At 31.8% G+C, this 16,834-nt stretch overlaps 1 long non-coding RNA gene across 2 annotated transcripts; it reads right to left on the reverse strand.

Moving 5' to 3' along the window:
• Positions 1 to 3,065: 3,065 nt before the first annotated feature.
• On the reverse strand, positions 3,066 to 5,464 carry LOC107945910 (uncharacterized). Of its 2 annotated transcripts, none has more exons than XR_005921649.1 (2): positions 5,299 to 5,464; positions 3,066 to 4,910 (listed from the first exon to the last, which is right to left on the reverse strand). It is a non-coding gene; the product is annotated as an uncharacterized lncRNA (long non-coding RNA). The 2 variants fall into 2 exon arrangements; XR_001696772.2 differs by having other exon boundaries at positions 3,066 to 5,184.
• Between the last annotated feature and the right edge of the window lie 11,370 nt (positions 5,465 to 16,834).

Consider the following 16,834-nt stretch of genomic DNA (forward strand, 5'->3'; position numbering starts at 1 on the left):
ATTAAAATATATAACATAAATTATGTAATATCCAATCTTTATAACAAGACTGATGAAAACATCAATTTCTTCAAAGCATACAATGCAGAGCTTCTAACAATCTCCATATCTTATTCGAAGCAAAAAATAATTCAGCCCAACAAAAGCATTGGAAAACCAGTAGACACAACCTAAAATTTAGAAAATACAAGAAGCACTAATAGCAACATTAAAGCCAAAGAAATTTTATTTGTTAAATAATAATAATAAAAAGGGAGACAGGCCTGAATTACCAAAATTCCCCAGCTTTTCAATAACAAAAACCCAAACTTTACACTAAAATAGTTGAATAAATTTTTCAATGTCGCCAAACTTTGAAGCTTACCTGCAGAACTAAAGTAAACCTAGGTAAAATCTGACCCAGCACATGAAAAACTTAGCAGAACAAAAAAAACCCAACAATTTAAACCCCAGAATTCACTGAAATATATATATTATATATAACCAAATAAAATTATGCTAAAAATAACATGATGGGATTATCTCATGAATACAATTTTATGCAGTTGAGATTTACAATAACGGGCATTATCTCAAGCCTTTGATATAAGAAATTATAAACTGCGCCATCTCTTTACCTTCAAACAATCAAATTGATACGAAAATATTATCAAACTTTTAGGACAGTACTATAAAAAATGATGGTTTTATTGAATGGTAGCAAGCATATTAATACATGAAAGAAGCCTAGAGATATTCCTATTCTATAGGAGACTTATTTGCAGATGTTGCTAACAAACAAAAAAAAATTTAAGACAAAGGACAACAAAAAAAATTCAAAAGAAATGATAACAGCAGAAAAATTCAAATAAAGAATTACACCAAAAAGTTTAAACACATGCTTAATAGAGAGAACCTGCAACGCCCTCTAAGGCCAGACTTCGGAATAGTTTCATCAATTGTGACGCTATGGGATTACTTTGAAGACTTTTCCACATCTACTACTCCCTGTGCCATCATTAGCCATAAGACCATGAATTATATCAACAAAAAAGAAGAAGGAAGCAGAATAAGAATCACCCAAGACCTATGATGAGAAGTAGTTGAAAGGATGGAGGCCGACATTAATGCCATAGCAACATGAGCAAAATAATACAAAGATTTGAGTGGTAAAAGATATCTTTAAAATTGCCTTTGTTGACACCATTTTTTTGATGAAAACGAGGTCAACTTGGGTTTTGAAAAATAAAAACGAAACAGAAGTCGCCACCGATCTTTTTAATGAGGTGAGATCGGGACACCTCGAATAGTGGTTGTTTTTAATAAATAATTTGATTTTATTAAAACAACGATTTTGGTCTACGAAATTCAGAAAAATGGGTTCGGGAGTCGGTTACGTACGAGGAAGGATTAGCACCCTCGTATCGCCCAAAATTGGTACCTAGTTGATTACTTAATGTCTTAATGTCGAAAATTGAGAACATTGAAGAATTTTAAAAAATATGATCCTTGTATTAAAACGTTGAAAATTTTCAGGAAAAGGGGCATATTTCACGTTATTCGAGAAAGAGAATCATATCCAGTAAGTTAGGACACAATGTCTCGAATTTTCGATACGCGAATGAATGCCAAAATTTTATTTATTTAAAAGATATTTTATTATCTCGGGTTTAGGAAAGGGATCATGCCCAGTGAGTTAGGACACAATCTTTTCTTAATTCCCGAGATCATTTAAAAACTTGAGTTTGAAAAGATTCGTATATTTAGATTTATTGTGAAAATCAAAACCCAGTAAGTTAGGGTACGATCTTCTCGAATCTAAACACGAAGTGCCATTTTTTAAAACAAATTTTGTTATATCGAGTGAAATAAAAACACGAAGTCGTAGTAAAAATGTGAAAGCAAATTACATTATTATGCATGGCAAAACCATGATGAATACAAAAGTATAAAAATAATACGGGAAATGATACTAAAATAAAATAAAGAAAAAGAACAAATCGATAACATGTGAAATAATAAACTGTAACATATAAATAAAATGCACAAATACGTACAAATATTATATAAATATATATAAAAAATATATAAAAATGTGCATGTGAGATAAAATAAAAATAAAAATAAAAAAAGATAAATATATATATGTATAGATATAAAAGAAGCCGTATAAAAAATATATAAATATGTATACGTATATTCGTGAGAAAAAACGGAAAGTATATAGATATACATATATATAGATATACATATATAAAAAAGGTATTTATGTATATATTAAATAAGTTAGAAAAAGAATACATATACATATACGTATATACATATATAAGAAAATATATAATAATATTAATATAATAAGACACATACATTTAAAATTGCATAAGTAAATATAAATGAAAATATATAATGAGAATAACAATAATAATAATAATAATAATAATAAATTTGTTAAGAAAATAAACAAAATAACGAAAGGACTAAACTAAAAATTTAAAACGAAATTCAAGGTTAAATCATAAATAAATTAAAGGGAAGGTACCACATTGAACACACGAATAACATAGAGGGGCTGGAAGGGAAATTTTCCCTTCTCCTCTAAAACGCATAGCTTCAAAGGGGATTAAATTGAAAACTAAAATAAACTAAATGGATAAATTTAAAGAAATAAAAAAACTAATTGCGGAGGCATTAAAAAGTGGAGGGGCTAAAAGCGAAAATAGCCCCTTCAAGCATAACATGCGAATCTTGACCGCATTCGGGTCGGGTCAAATGCGGGTCAGGATATTTAAATCAAAATTTTTCAGAAAAAAAAACATTTTAACCACCATTTAAAAAAAAACCAGAACCCCTCTTATTTTTCTCTCAAACTTCTGACTCTTGGGGTTCTCTTCGCGCCGCCGTAACGCTCGCCGCACCGCCACCGTTTTCGACGGCCGACGAAGCGTTAGAACGGGCGTTCGAAGCCCTGGCCGGTGAGTTTTTCTTTTTCCCTATTGTATTACATATATATGCGAATAAATAAACAGAAAATAACAAAAATAGAAAAATAAAACAACTAGGAAAACAAAAATGAAAAAAAACAGCAATCACCTTGAATCTTTTTTTTTATTTTCTTTCTGTTTTAATTTGTTTTTTTTACAAAAGTTGAAAAAAAGAAAAGAAAAAAAGAAAAAGAACCCCCCGATTATAGTGATTTTTGCCCCTCGATTCATTTTACAATATTCGGCTTTATAGCCGAGAGAAAGCTAGATTTTTTCTGTCTAGTCTGGTCTTGTCTGCTTTTCTTCTTGCGTGTTTGCAGGTGACCGTACGGCGGTGGCAAGAGGCGTCAGACGCACATGGTAGCAGGTGGCGCGGCGCTGGAGAGGCAGGGAAACCCTAGGGTTTTCTTTTTGCTGAAATTTGTTTATGTTTGGGCCGTTTGGGCCATTGGTCTCTCTTTGTTTTTAAATTTTGGGCTAGGTTAATAATTTTGGGTTTGATTTGGGCCCGGGTGGAAAATGGGCCGTACAACCTTAAATAGCAATCTCATACATGTCCTAAATCTAAACACCATTCACTCTGTACTTTTGACTAAGTAAGCCTGAAGACAATATCTGACTTCAAAAACTCTAAAAGTGCAATTAGAAAGAGCCCTTAGATGTCATAGCCATGCCAAAATCATGAACAGTTCAACATAAAGGCATTCACCAATAGCTCTTACCACACCACCAACAATAATAATAAAAAATAACTAAACAAACAAACATAGATACATAATATGCATGAGAAAGAGAGAATCAGATTTCCTTGGGTTTCATTGAGCTCCTATTGCATTTTGCCCAATGATGGAAACTTGGTTTTGATTGAATGGTTTTGGTTTTCAATTTATTTTTAGCTTTTTCACACCACCAACAATAATAAATAAAATAACTAAGCAAACAAACATACACACATAATATGCATGAGAGAGAGAGAGAAGTAGGCAGTGTGAAAAAGCTAAAGATAAATTGAAAACCAAAACCGTTCAATCAAAACCAAGTTTCCATCATTGGGGAAAATGCTATAGGAGCTTAATGAAACCCAAGGAAATTATCTCAAAACCTTAAGCACATTGGCTACAAAAGAATCTAACCAAGCTACAAAATCCAACCTTTAAGTTATAACAATTAAAAATCTGCAATTAAAAAAAACCCCTTCAGATTTCATCAATATTCCAAATCAATAATAGTGATGCTCATGACTTCCATTCAAAAAAATTCTATCTTCAGATATGATTGGAAACAAAATAACGAACAAAAGAACTACCCCATGTAACAACTCGTCATTGGCCATAGTCAAAGCCTCTGAAATTCTTGTAAACATATACTAAGAAGATAGTATCAAAACCAATGACAAATTGAGTATCTGGCTTTAGTAGAACCAAGATGAACAATAAGGATTACCAGAGAACGTACTTTTTATAATTTATAAGAAAATAATAAACATGGAAAGTACAAATTCAGGTTACACAAGAAAAAGTGACTCTTAGGCAACTAAATTTTTAATGCTTCAAAGAATCAATTTAAGAAGAGGAAGATGCTGCAATTGATGAAATCGACACATGAAGCGCATCATAAAAGGCATAATAAAAGTTTAACATGCCTGTCCCAAAGCAAATACATTTTGCATTTAGGAAAGACAAAGCTTTATCTGATTTGTTCCAAGAGAGGTATCAATGACTAGACCTAGCAAAAAAGACTATGCATTTTTATATTGTAAACTGCAAATAAGATATATTCAGTGGGATTGGCAACATTCATAGACCAAGTAAGCCAAAAACACTCAAACAAGACATCCCAATGAGAAAAACGCACTGCCAATTAGTCATTTTGCTAATTACTAAATAGAAAATTTACATCAGGATTACAACTGCTAAAAACCCTGTGCATGCATCATCATTCTTCACAAACCTACAACCGTGTAAAAGAAGAATGACTTAAGAATCAAATATAAAAAATGGGTATTTTGCAAAAAGTGGTAGAAGGAAATGAGAAAGGCCTCAGATCTCATAGCTTTTGAAAAATCAGCCACAGCGTTTCTTTATTTTCTTTTCTTTTTTGCTTGAGGCAGTTCCTTCAAAGCCTTTTCACCACTAATCGTATAATTCTATTCTATGTATGTAGGTATGTACATATGTGGAAGGAGGTGATGATGATGATGATAGAAGTGAAGGTGATGGCCAGACTGCGTCAATAAAAGATCCGGTGATAAAAAAAAGATAAAACTGCTGTAGCAGCAGCTGCTAAATTACCCTATACATGATAAAGATCTAGATCAAGAAGTAGGAAAAATGTTTACCTGACCTTGGATGAAGGGGAGGAATGCCGGAGTCGAAGGAAGCAAGAAATGGCTACTGTTTAAGTGTTTTTGAGATGAGAATTTGTGAGGGAAAAAAAAGGTTCATAAGGCAAGGAATGGGTAAACGGTGAAGAGGGAAGGAAATAGAAATCCCCAAATATCTCTACTTAAGCTCAGAATGGAATACACCTGTAATAGGGTATTCCCTTGAAGCAAACATCTGTTTAAGTGGGCCTACAGAATAGGCTTGTAATAGGCAGGTAATGGCATAACCATTACCTTCAACCAAACATCCCCTTAGGTTCTAACCAATATGTCATTCAAAAGCACCTCAACTTTAAACAATTTACTATCACTCCATAGCCTAAGCTTACTTCCTTGCAACCATAAACATTTCAACCGCACATATAAACATGCCTAAAATATAAATTTACATGTCACTCAAAGTGACCAAAAGACATTTATTTACAAAGCTTTACAAGTCCACCACAAATCATAATCTCCAAAAGATGTGACCAAACCAAGTGGACCAAGTAACATATTTATGGCACTTTTATATATGAGCCTTATACATGCTAAACACACATCACACATTCACCATGTAACGGCCCAAAATTTTATTTTTGGGTATTGTAAATGTGTGACACAAAATATCTGTTTGCTTTAGTGGTTATGTGTTCTGGGTGTGTTTGGGAGGTCCCAAGTTCAAGCCAGAACTTGGGGCAAAATTTTGGTATTTTTATGAATAAGCCCTATCTTTGGTCAGTAGGCTTTTGAGTAAAAGTTGGCAAATAATTAACAGAATGGGCTTGCTGGTTTGGTGGATAAGTGGAGTGTTGGTGTGAAGGAGGTCTTGTGTTCGAATCTTGGCTTAGGCATTATTTTTGCTCGTGCGTCCAGGAGAGTTTGAGATGGACTAAAAATCTGAGTAGTGGATTTAGTGGGGAGTTTGATGGAGAGAAATAAAAGATTGGGTTGTTTATCAAATATTCTGTTCATCTTTTTTTTCCTTTCCCCAAAATCCCTCCACCCTTTTGCCGTTTTTCTCTTCATTGCTACCGAATTTCTGCTCTCTTTCACCCATCATCTTCTTGATTTTTCTTATCCCATTCTACCTCGTGTCGCTCCACGTTTGTCTGCGATCATTCTGTAAGTTTTAGAAAAGTGATTTGTCTCCGTTTGTTAACTTTCTTCTGAAGTGTTTTGTTTATGCCAATTAGGGGAGGATTCAAGGGCTCGTAATCACCAATTAGAGTTTTAGTTTGTGTGGGAATTATTGTTCATCGGTTGAAGGTAAGGTTTAGTCGCTTATGGGTAAACCTCGATACAAGTTCGAATTGGGATCACATTATATGAGATTAAATTAGTGTTACTTGTTCAATTATAGGCTTTGGAGTGCTCGGGGACTGTTTTAGCATCAAACGAAACCAGGTGTATACCCGAAACGCAGAAAATGAGATTAGACGAAAAGCCGAAATATCTTACTATTTGGACAACAGCATAGGCTAATTTTGAAAAATCACCATAAATTTTTGAAATCTAATTAGAGGATTAAAAAACATGGAATTAAATCTTATTGAGTCTAGTTTCTCATAGAAGAAACAATGTAAGTAATGGAATTGTAAATTGTGAGATATAATAAGTTTTGTGAGACAAGGTCAGAATGAATTTGGGTTCCCCTATTCTGAATTTGGAAAATCATCAAAAATTGGAGAAAAATAATTAGGGGTTAAAATTTACAGGTTTAAATTATTAATGAGTCTATTTTCAATAGAAACAAATGGTAACATCATCCAAATTTTTTACTAAGAGATAATTAATTTTTAGCAAAAAAAGTCGAAGCTGTCAGACAACAAAACAGGGGTAAGATTGAAGATTTTACTGCACTTATTGGCTAAACAAAAAATTTTGAAAATTTTATGGTAGAAAGGTATTTGAGTCTAGTTTCAACGACATCAAGCAGACCTTAATTTGGAATTCTGTAGCTCAAGATATAAATAATTTAGTAACAATGACTCAAGTAGACAACTTTGAAGGAACATATAAGTAAATAGTGAAAACATATATGAATATTTAGCTCGCACGAGTTACATTAAAAATGGACCACACGGCCAAGGCCAATTTGCGCCGAGTGGGCCACACGGGCGTGTGGGCCCACACGAGCAGACCACATGGGCGTGTGAGCCCATTTTCACTGAATTGATTGCTAAGGCTGTACGAGTCGGCTAAGTCGACTGTGAACCTACTGTAGGGTCGATAAGCATCACTTAGACCCCTAATTGTACAAACTGACTGTTTGATTTATATATGTGTTAAGCATGATGATAGTATGTTGGTATACTGAACTGGTTATATGTACTGATGTCCTGAAATAGCATGTCATGACTTATATGTTGCATTGCATGGGGTTGGGTTAATTATATTTGGAGGAAGTGTACTGAGAGGCTCTTAAGCCTAACATACTGGCAGTTCAGCTGCAAATTACTGTTTTGTGCCGCATTCGGTACTACCTGAAGTGTAGGGATGGGTGGATTGATTTGATTCCCACATGGAGTGTAGGATTAGACGGAGATGGTGTGTAGAGGCTGGTTGGGTAGGACTTTGTTATTGAATACTACATGACTGCTACTGGTACTGTGATGGGCTAAGGTCCTATTGCATATTTGATACTGTACTGAGATGGGCTAAGGCCCAAACTGTTACTAATACTGAAAAAGGGCTTAGGCCCAAGACTGCTTTAATTGTGCACTGTGATTTGCTATTGTTTGTTTTCTGTGGGATTACACATTGAGTTTTCGTGAACTCACCCCCTTTTGTGCACAAGTAATCCCCAAATTTAAATGGATCGGTGCGGTGGAGGACTCGGCGTTGACCACGGTTTTGGACTTTCATGGTTTTTAACCCATATTTATGATAATTAGTTTTATTTCTATTCTATTTTTATTGGCTAAGTTTTTGGGTTGTAATTGGACTTTCGGACTTTGGTTTTGGGTTTTAATTATCTTTACCTTATGGATTACAACTGCTAGTAGTAAGAAATCTTGATTTTCAAAAGAAACAAATGTTTTTCCTAAACGTACGTTTGTTTAATCTGTTTTAAAAGCTTCCGCAAACGAATAATGTTTTGAAACTATCGATTAAATGAGCAACACAATTTTGGAACTAATAAGATATTAAGATAAAGAATTCAATAGAAATGGTTTTAACGCGACAGCAGGATTTTCAAACACCCTATCATGTGACATCGCTAGATCCGGCCATAACGTTTGGGCCGGGTTTGGGGTGTTACACACTATTTAGTTACTTCATTCTCAAATTATACCACTTAGTCACATTCCTTCACAAGACACAAATAAGAGACCAAAATCACCTATTAACACAAGCATATACCACTTATTTCAAAACATATATATACGCAAGTATGTTAGGCATATGCTTGAAACATAACAAACTAACATACAACCCTATACTTGCCATTTATAACCATTAGCCTAACTTATTCAAAAGCTACCAAAATAGTCAATAGATAGTGTGATTGTGCTCCGACGAAGATTCCAACCGCTCGAGCCTTCCGATGATCTATAAAGCAATGAAATAACTATATAAGCAACTAGTGCTTAGTAAGCTCGTATAAAGAAAACTTGAACTTACCGAACATATTAAATTAAACAACCAATATACTTTTACCATGCCATATGCCAAACTTCCTTTCCTATACACACCACCTCATAAGGTTAGTAAGTATAACATTACATATAAGTTTCAAGTAAATCATGACATATACATAATAAACATTTAAGCTTTATATATCATCCATGTAACAGCCCAATTTTGACCCTAATCGGAACAGTAGTTTCGGGACCACAAATTCAAGTTTGAAAAATATTTTAATATTATTTTTTGTGTTTATTATGCATGAATTAACATGTGTGAAAGTTTCGTGAATTAATTTTATTGTTTGTGTGCTTAATTTGAGAAAAGGGCTTAATCACGTAAAATGTGAAATTGACTAATTAATGTGTAAAGTGCTAACTTGCTAATGTCTTTAAATGTGAAGTCCTTAATAGGAAATTAGGCCATTAATTAAGATAGTGGATGGCATTATGTTTATAATACATAGTTTTTATATTATTTATAAAGGTTATAATAATATATTATATTATAAAGTTATTATAATAAAAGACAAACAAATTTAAAAGCCATATTCTCATCTTATTTTGATCGAAACTAAAGAAAAGAAAAAGAAAGAAACCTAAGCTAGGTTCGGCCATCTTTGAGGCTTGATTTAAGGTTAGTTTTTTGTTCGGTTTTTGATAATTTTTACGTTTTTGAGATCGTTGCTTCGAATACTATCCGACCCATGCTTGAATTTTTTATTTTGATGAATATTTTGAGTTATACCATTGATGAATAATTGTGTTTTGTGATGTTTAATGATGAATAATGAAATATATGTTTTAGATTAATATGTTTTGTATTGGAATTTTTGATAAAATTGAGTATTTAGGGATAAATTACAAAAATAATATTTTTAGGGACTAAAATATGAAATAAATAAAATGTATGGACTTAGATGAACTATAGGAAGATTCGGCCTAGCTATGGTATATGCAAATTTTGTGTATTTAGTGTTTTATGCAATAGAGACTAAATTGCAAAAAATGTAAAATGTCAGAGGCAAAATGGTAATTTACCCGTTTATATGTTTTTAGACTAAATTGAGTAAAATTATGCTTAAATAAGTTTAATTTGAATATGTTTAGATCAAGAACCAAAGAAACCAGATTTGGATCGGGGAAAAACAAAAAATAATTGGATAGTCATTTATTTCCGTTCGTCGACATCCGAGGTAAGTTTATAAGCATTTTAAATGTTATTAACTTTGATTATATGTGAATTATATATAGGTTGAATTGAATTCTTGATTATATAAGTGTTGACCGAATGACTTTATGCTTGGGAGCAATGTTTTCGAGTTCGATTCGATCGAGATACAATGTCTGAAAGTCCCGTACGAACCTTAGGAATAGTTAGGATATGTAACACCCCTTACCCGAGACCATTGCCAGAGTTGAGCACGAGGCATTACCTAACTTAACTTACTAGTTCGAAGCATAAAAAATTTCTTTTAAAATTAATTCACCCACGTTCATTCAATATGTCCCTAAAAAGGAATCTCGAGACTCTAAATCATGCAATAGAAATAGTTCGGGTCCAAACTGGGAACATTAATAATTTTCTGAATACTAAAACAAATCAAAACAATTCATTTCACTATTCATAATAAAACTGTCCACCTGCGCAATAGTCACTAATTTAATTATAACTCAAGCTACAAAACTCAAAATTTAGATCCATAAATTTTCCCTAAAACTAGACTCAAATATCTTCTTACCATAAAATTTTCAGAATTTTTGGTTTATCCAATTAGTACAGTTTATTCTTTAAAATCTCCCCTGTTTCATTGTTTGACAGCTCTGACCCCTCTTCACTAAAAATTAATTATCTCATTGTACAGAATTTGGATAACATTCTCGTTTGTTTCTATTAAAAATAGACTTACTAAGGAATCTAGAAATATAAATTATAACTTCCAAATCTTTCTGTACAATATTTAATGATTTTCTAAAATCAGAACAGGGGATTTCAAAAGCTATTCTGACTCTATCTCACTAAAATTCAAATATCTAAAAATATACAACTCTTTTTCTTACTCTATTTCTTTCATGTGAAATAGACTCATTCATATTTAATTTCATATCACACTCAACTTCTAATTCAATTTCCACCATTTTTAGCGACTTTTCAAAATCATTTCAATGTTGCTGTCCAAAAACTATTTTAGTGGAAAATGTTGATAACTAAGTTTATAACACCTTCACTTTCTTTCAATTAAACCCTATTCATGCCATATAAACCTTAAGATGCACAATAAAATTTATCGAAGTAATCTGGATAGTGTGCCCTGATGTGTTGATCTGATCCACCGATTTCACATCAATCTACAAAGAACATTAATCACACAGGAGTAAGCTTATGTAAGCTTAGTAAGTTCATAGGCATAGAAAATAATTCTTACCGAACATCTTATAACAATTATACAATATATAATTTCACTAATTCTTCCTTTTCTTAATCAATTTAGGAAACGGTTACGGAATTGAGTACTTCATTTTTTAAAATGCCATAGTATAACTATGGTCTTGCACATAATCACATATCACACACCGAAGCCATAGCCCAGCCATGGTCTTACATGGAAGCATATATCACACCGATGTCATATCCCGGATATGGTCTTATACGGAAATCACATATCACATATTGCCATGGTCCAACCATGGTCTGTTTCGTCAATGCATATGAGTCACTGAACGAAAGTACTCAATCCAATGTTCCACTAAATTAGAACTTTTATTCAAACATTTATTTTTTCACAATTATCTCAGTTTAATAACATTTAGATAAAATAACATACCATAGCATTCATGAAATTTCAAAGTATAATACAACATTTCCTGCCAACCACAATCTCAAACAATGAATTTACTCAATTGAGCTCAATATCAAATATCAACTTATATTCCAACATTTAGCTTCAATTGCACTTACAAATACTTGTCAAATTAAGGATCGTCTTACGAATTTGAGTACATCGTTTGCCCGGTGCCACGATTTGCTTGAATATTTTACAATGCTATAACTCAATATGGTTTCCTTCACTGAAATACCATACCTACTTTTCTCAACTCAGTATGGTTTTCTTCACTGAAACACCATACCTATTTTTCACAACTTAGTATGAGTTTTTTCACTGAAACACTATACCTACTTTTCACAATTTTCCATGGATTCACCATGGGCTTATTTGTCAATTCATCACTGATTACAGAACGTATGTACTCAATCTTGCGCATCTCTTAATTTAAACTAACAATCTCATTTTTTTTCTCATTTTTACCATAATCATAATTCAACAACAATATATGAATTGATACAATATATCATTCCCACATTAACAATTAATCATAAAAATTCAGCCGTATGAACTTACTTGGGCCAATTTGTAGGATTTGTAAAAGTTCAGAGACTATTTTGATACTTTCTCTTTTCCGCATTTATCTTCAGATTCCCGATCTATAATATAAAATTTTCCATTCATTAGCATCTAACTCAATACTAATTCACTTCACAATTTATGCCCTTCAATTTTCAAAATTACACTTTTACCCTAAAACTTACAGTTTTTACAATATATTCCCTACTCAATTAACACTTTAATTGAAATAATTTTTTCCTCAAATAACACTTTATCTAATAATTTTAGGCTATTATACAGCCTTTGATATTCATAATTTCAGTACAAAACCCCAATTCCTAGCTTTTTAACAATTAAGTCCTAAAAATCATTTTCTACTAAAATCACTTAATAAAATCATAATATAATAAAATTAAAGCTTAAAATATATGATAATTCATCATAAAATTCCAGTACTCACTCATGGTAACTTTCAAAATCATTCATAGAATCAAAAACAAATGAATTCAATAGTTGAACTTAATTGTAAAAGTCACAAAACATGAAAAATTACAAAGAAAAAGCAAGAATTGAACTTACATGATGAAAAATATGAAAAACCAGCTTAAAAACTCTGTCCTATGAGTATTGGCTGAAGAAAAATGATGATATCTCTAGATTTTTCAATTTTTTCTTTATTTTATATGTTTAATTTGCAAAATTTCCAATTTTTCCCTTATTTCTCCTTATTTTCTTGCTGATTCTCTTGCCCAAACCGTCCAGACCATATACTTTAGGCCTAATTTCCTTTTAAATCCCTCCTTATTGGTCACTTAAACTATTTAATCACAATTTAACAAATTTTGCACTATTTTCAATTTAGTCCTTTTTAATTAATTGACTATCCAAACGTTAAAATTTTCTAACGAAACTTTTATAATAACTCAATGACACTCCATAAATATTTATAAAAATATTTATGGCTCGAATTATGAATTTGAGGTCTCGATACCTCGTTTTAGACCCAATTTACCAATTAAATTCTTTTTAAATCACAAAATTCACTAAATCACAGAATTCACTAATTCAAAAATTCTTCTAAATTCACACTTGACCCATAATTACTAATTTATTAAATTTTCAAGCTTACTTGTCGAATTTAGTGATCCCAAATTACTGTTTTCGATACCACTAAAAATTGAGTTGTTACAGGATACATATGTCATGACATAGGATTCCGTTATGTGTTATCATGTAAGACCACGTCTAGGACGTTGGCATCGTTTTATGATTTGCGTGTAAGACCCTGTCTGGGACAGTGGCATCGATATGTGATTACATGTAAGACCACGTCTGGGACGTTGGCATCGTTTTATGATTTGCGTGTAAGACCCTGTCTGGGACAGCATATGTCATGACATAGGATTCCGTTATGTGTTATCATGTAAGACCACGTCTAGGACGTTGGCATCGTTTTATGATTTGCGTGTAAGACCCTGTCTGGGACAGTGGCATCGATATGTGATTACATGTAAGACCACGTCTGGGACGTTGGCATTGTACCAACTTTCCGACTATTCGCATATCCTTTTTAATTCTGAACGGTTCAACGGGCAATGTGAAGTAAAGTCCGAATGTGAAATCGAATTACAGGTTCAGGTATGAGCTAGTTAAATGTTTATAAGGAAACAAGGTAAGTTGATTACTTGAAATGAGATAAAGTTATGTTAATATGGATTTTGTGTTAGCATAGTTGAACATATAAGTGATTCGGCCTATTGATATGTTTGTAATAATAAATGTGAAAATATATATATGTATATGATTGACTATATTCGGCCATATGGTATATGTATGTAAGGTTAAAATGTGATCTAGTAGTAAATGATAACTTGTATTTGATATTATGCAAATTCGGCCTTGTTAATAAAATGTTAATATGTAATTATTGTTATATATGTTTTTGCTTAAGACTTACTAAGCTTAAATAGCTTACTGTGTGTGTGCTCTTGTTTACTTCTATTTTATAAATTTTGGAGTCACATTACGAGCTCGGGGATCGTCAGCAAAGTCTATCACACTATCGATATCTTTTGGTATTTTGTTAAATTTTGAATTCAATCTTATGGCATGTATAGGTTTGTTTATGTTTTTAATTAGTTTTGGATTATGTATATAAAAATAGCCATGCGAAAATGACTTGACTTCCATGCTTGTGTTCAGTTTGGTTTAGAATTGATTTATCCATGATCGTTTTGTTTAATTTGAAATTTATGTGCTTTTGAATAGGTGCTTGAAGTGTTTAATTATTATGTTTGAATTTGATTACATGAGATCATGATTTGAGTTTGCATTCGAATGAGATAATTAAATTACATGTATGTGTTAAATTGGTTTATGCTAAGTATTAAAGTCTTAATATATGAATTAATTAAAAAGGGTGATATCTAGTTATGTGTTTCGGTAAATAGGTTAATAATTTATGCATGATCGACCCTTTTGGGTTGCTAATAAATTGGTTATAATGTGCTTGTGTATTCGAATATGTGATGAATTATAATAGCTAAATATATGGTTTTGTTGTGTTGTATGTTTGGACATGCTGTTTGATTAATTAGGTTTGGTTTATAAAGATATGAATGTATATGTTTTGAATGCTATAAAATGAAAATGAAATAAATAAGTTTGGTATAAGGTTCAAATTGTATATGTGGCTAGTTTAGTACTTGGTTTATAATGGCATATAGATGGAAATGAAGTTGATGTGGTTTATTAATGTTTGAGGTTTAGTTTCTTTGATAATGTAAGTGACTATAAGATTCGGTTTTGGTGTTTATATCATATTAATAAGCATGTATGGTGATTTAATAAATGTAATGGTATATTCGGCTAAAGCTCGTGATTTTACAATGACATATGTGTTTTTGTTGATTATTATCCAAACATAAATATGTTTTGGTTTGAGTGTGATAATGACCGAATATGTCTTAATTAGTTTTGTAGTGATAATGTAATATGGAATGTTCAGAGATGACTCATTTGGAGTACACACTTGCACAAGCTTGTAATAAGTTCATAAGTGTTTGAAATGTTCAAAATGAACTAGTTATGATTGGTGTATTAAGCCTACTTACATATGGACATGTTATATATATATACATATCAGTGATGAGTTGATATAAACTGTGTGCTATGTAATTTAATTGAATGAAAATAGTTATGTCCTAAAACATATGGATTAGCATGTTTATTTTCAGCTTTTGTATTTGGGCTTGACCATTTGAATAGTGACTAGTGTTATAATAAACTAGAAGGATATATATGTTTTAGATAATTTGGTTTTGTTATTTGAATTTTAAATGATTAAGTTGTATATAGAGATATAATGGTAAGTATATTAAATTCGGCCAATGTAAGTTATTGAATGTAAACGCATGATGTGTCAATTATGAAAAAGTGATTTTAGATTTATTTGATATTTTTGCTTATGATTTATGTGACTACATATATGTTCGTTTTTAAAAAAAATTCTAATAGTTTTAAGAGACTTGTTTATGTGTACTTATAAATTGTCCGGATGTGTACTTTGTTTAGTAATGCCTTGTAACCCCATTTCGGCGACGAAAACGGGTTAAGGGTGTTACAATCCATCACATATATATATCCATTACACATTCTTCTCATTTGAATCCACATAGTTAGTAGATAATGAGTAACATAGCATCTATGAAACATAACATAAATTAAGAAGTAAATTTCATGCATATTTCATCCATCACATGATAAATTCTCATCTTTTACATTTCATATGTGCATATCCATCTTTCCATTTCATATGAACATTAGAAACATTAAGTTTTTATACATACCTTTCCATTAACCTTTACTTACCCATTCAACCGTATAGAATAACATCGGATACTTGGGAGCACCTTTCCATATAACCATAACATTTTCAATAATGCTCACACAAGCTGTGGATCGGGATGTTAGCTACACGATACTGCTTACACGAGCTGTGAAGAATTCGCAATAAATGCAGAACCTCAGCTATTGGTAGGACATCCAGGACCAGCACCAGAAACATATAATCCTTAATGACATGTCATTTGTATCCTAAGTGTTCATAAGGTTCAAACGAGTCTTTTTCAATATTCTTATCTGTGACCTTCATTTTCACATTAGCATTTCAATATTTTTCCATGAAATTCACATTTTCCATACTTAACTTTAATTCCCTTTTCGAAATAATATCTCATATAACCATTCATGAAATTTACCTGTTCTTAAATTCATCACTAACTCACTTTAATCATTAAATTTAATTAACCCTGTAATACATAATAATCAATCCACTTACCTTAATTATTCAATAGTAATTAAAAATTTTACCATTAATGAATGATTCAATATACAAACTTACCTAAACTCATAACAACTTCTAACACGATCAGACCACTATTCCGCTACTTTGACTTTTCCACGATTTGTGTTGTTTCTTGATCTAGATAAATATTT

This window comes from Gossypium hirsutum, chromosome D12 (assembly GCF_007990345.1).
Source record: "Gossypium hirsutum isolate 1008001.06 chromosome D12, Gossypium_hirsutum_v2.1, whole genome shotgun sequence".
NCBI lineage: Eukaryota > Viridiplantae > Streptophyta > Magnoliopsida > Malvales > Malvaceae > Gossypium > Gossypium hirsutum.